Consider the following 4,049-nt stretch of genomic DNA (forward strand, 5'->3'; position numbering starts at 1 on the left):
AATCTAATAAATATAAAAAATCATAAAGTAAAACCATAAAATGCTTAAATACAAGTTTATTAAGTGTAAAAAAAACTTAATTTACCATATGAATTTATGGTAGATCACTTTGATATACAGTACTCATGTGAGATTATGAATTCCTACTCCACTAGATAATTTAAGGTAAGGTTTTTACTATTTAACTATTTCTACCCATATAAACTTGGTTGAAAGGTTAGGATGCAGTTAGCATGCCAATTAGGGTTATATGTGCATTTTCATATAGGTCTGGAGTAGATTTGGAATTTTTTATGTGTGATTTTGTGGTTGTGCATTTTCTGCTAATCATTGGGTAAACATTATCTCTTCAAAGATACTCTTAGTGTCAAATCCCAAAAACTGGGTTAGTAGAAATTGGGTTAGTGAACCGAGAGTGGTCATGCCTGTACTTCTTCTTTTTTTCTAAGGTGATCTTTACTCATTTGACAATAAATAAGTACCAAGTTTAGTTATTAAGAAGTGGTGGATCTATCCTTGAAGGCTTGAGTTCAAATCCTTTCCCTCACATTATTTTCTATTTGGTGCAATTTTGCTTTAAACCTTAATAAAAATGTCACACCATGTTTTTAAATAAATATTGTAGGAGTGTTAACAAGCAAGTGAACTGGTCTAGTGGTTAAGAGAATAATTATATTCCATTTGGTCCCATATTCAATTCCCTGTTATCTCATTTTTTTTCTTAGAATTTTTAGCATAAAATCTTTGGTCAACATGCCTTGTGTTGTCCCCCTAAAGTTGCCTTAGTGAAAAGATTCTTTCCTCCTTTAGCTAGTCAACCATTCTCCCTTAGCCCCCTTTTCACTCCACATGTCTCCCTTGATCCACTTTTCAAGCCTTTTTCCCTCAAAACTTTCATTTCCTCCTAATTACTGGAATGATAGAAATGTGCAAGTGTACGCAATCGTTAACAAGTAATAAAGTGACAAGTAATGTCGAATTATCGTACTCATATGGACTGTGCAAGCAAATATTTAAGAAATGTAAAATTAAATAATTTGGTGATGAAAAATATGTTATTTTGAAAAAGTGATCTAAAAATAAAACTAATTTAACAAAGTGATTAACTAAGAAAATAAAATTTTAATGCACGGTTTCTAAAAATAAAGTTTAATCAATATGACACAAATGTGTTAGATCAACTTCATTCTTTAACTTAGAATAATGTTCATGTTGTTACAAATAATTTCACGGCAACTCGGTATCTTGTTAACTAATGCACATACTTACTAAATCCATTAATCTCTTAAACATATTTCTATGTCAATTCAAACAATTAATCAAATTTTCATAAGCAAGTATAAGATAAAGTGAGGTAACAATATATTCCTATATTAAAACAATTTAATCACAATAATCTTACAAGTTATTCAAGGCTAAAGTATTGCTTAATTCCACCTCTAATTTAACCCTCAACTACCTTAGAAGATTAAACATGCACCAGTTAAATATTGTTTCAATTGATTATAATTTCAATCCATTTAATAATTAATTAAATTGTTACCTTAAAATTAAAATGCAAGCATAACATAGGTATGATTTTATTTAATTGAACAATTTACCAATGCCTAATAACAACACAAACACATTTTTAACAATTCAAGTGGATAGAATGCAATTAACATAGCACGAATAAAATTTAAGTCATTTTAATTAATGTAAGAACATCAACACAAAAAATATTCATAATCATGATCACAACATTAACTAAAAGATTAAGAGAAGGGAACTAGAAAAAAAAAATCTTGGTGATCTTTCGAAGCCAGACTAGTGCACTCTCCTTTTCTCTGCTTGTTTTGTTGATCCAAGGCCTTCACGAACACTTGATTTTTGCTGGTCCAATGGGTGTGCTAGCTATTTTTCAAAAGACGAAATCGACAAGGGAAGAAAGAATTTGGAAAGCAACTAGAAGAGAAAAGAAAAGAAAGATGAAGAAAATGTATAAAGTGAGAGATGAAAAATGAGGATGAAAAATGAGGAAGTGAGGTTGGATATTTATACTTGAGATTGGCAACTCAAGTTGACTAAAAATAGCAGTCAATCCCTCATCCTATGGTTGGTCATAAAAGTGGAAGGAGTGGTGGAGTTTGAATTTGTTATTTTTAGCTTGTGGCTAAAAATAGAATGCATGAAAAGGGGAGGGGTTTGAATGGCATTTAGTAAATGTTCAATAGTTGATTTGAAAGTGTTAAAATAAGCCAAAATAAGGTGATTGGGTCATAAATATGAGATTATTTGGGCTACTCTGTTGGGTTTGTCCATCCTCCCTATTTACTTGCTCAATTGATTTGAGGAAGTCCAAAAACTTCAATCAAAGTCCTCCATGGGTTTCAATTCATCATATTGTGCTCCTAAGGTGACTACCGAGCTGATTTTTTACCCTTTGTGCAAATTTGTTAAAATTAACCCAATCTATGTGAAATTATTATGAAAATAACTAAAATTCAAAATATTTTATAAACTAAGCTTAAATTAATTATTTTATAATAAAAGTATAAAATTTGGCATAAATTACTTAGGAACTGCATGAATTAGTGCTCAAAAAGGTGCAGAAAAAGTCTATATTTTAGTGATTCCAATTACCTAGCTTGAACCATCCATCCCACCTAAGGTAACCACCATTCACATTTTTTTTCTTTCATTTTGCTTTCTTCTCCTCCCTCTTTGGTCCTCCTCCTCCTTACTCCTCTCTTTCTCACATTTTCTTTTTTTTCATTATCTCAATTAGCAAATAAAAATAAACATTTCATGTCAGCCTTCAACCCTTAAGAGACATTAATTTTTCTTCAATTTCAAGTCTAATTCATTAATTTTGCTTTAATGGAAACTTGCTAAAAACTTAACAATTGAACAAATTGATACATGGGCTAGCTAAATGAAGTTCTCATGATCATAAATCTAAATTTTTTTTTAAGAAAATAACTTGGTTACCTTATTCAATTGCTTGGTCGAATGCTTGGATAAAAACATAAGGTTTTCTTTCTTTCTTCAATGGTGGGTGATGGAATGAAGGAGATGAGAATGTTTTTTTTAATTTTTTCTTGGTGACATTAAACCATTACCTAACTAATTACGTAGAAATATTCTAAAAAGAAAAAACACCTTTTGCCTTGTCTATTTCTAGAAAAGCTAGAACCGCCGTAAAGGGGAGTTCAAAAACCTGCAAATATTCTTTCTTGACCAAAGCTTTTTTGGCTAAACAATCTGCAATTGATTTTTTTCTCTAGGGATGTAACGCAAGAACCATTGCTTTTATTGTGACAAAATAGTTTCAATTCATCTAATCAAGGCTAAGTTCGATGTGGTGGAAATACTTCCTTGAATGGCTTTAACAACCTCCAAACTGTCTGATTGAATTATTACTTTGTCATGACCTCTACGTTGGATAAGCTTGAGGCCCTTCAAAATGACCCAAAGTTCGACATAAAAAATCTAACACTTCCCTAGATATCAGTTATATCCAAAGATCCAATCTCCATTCTCATCACACACTACTCCCCCAAAAGTTGTATTACTTGAATCCAATTGCATCGTACTGTCGGTATTAATGAGGATCTAATTTTCAATTGTTTTTTCTTCAAAGAAGGGTTTGTAGCAACTAATTGGTTCATGACTAAAGGTAGAAAAGAAAAGAATTGTTTAGCCCAGCTGTACGAAACTTTGACTATCTCACTTGGGCTTCAAGATCTTTCTTGAAAAATAAAGAGATTATGGTTCTTCCAAATGCGCCAAGTAAGTAGTCCAAAAAGGCATGCCCAATTAGATCCTCCTTCATGAATTGCAGTATTATCTTGCACATTAGAAAGAATTCAATCGTATAAACTATTAGAGAAAAAATTCATTAGGAAGTTACCTTGAATAACCTAGTTCCAAACATCCTTAGCTATTGTACAATCTCTAAAGATATGCAAAATGTTTTCAGATTCATAGCCACAAATAAGAAAAGAGGGATGAACCACTAAGCCCTATTTGACTCTTTCTACATTACTGAGGGGTCTTTGCTTTAAGAT

The sequence above is a fragment of the Gossypium arboreum genome, chromosome 11 (assembly GCF_025698485.1).
Source record: "Gossypium arboreum isolate Shixiya-1 chromosome 11, ASM2569848v2, whole genome shotgun sequence".
Taxonomy (NCBI): Eukaryota; Viridiplantae; Streptophyta; class Magnoliopsida; order Malvales; family Malvaceae; genus Gossypium; species Gossypium arboreum.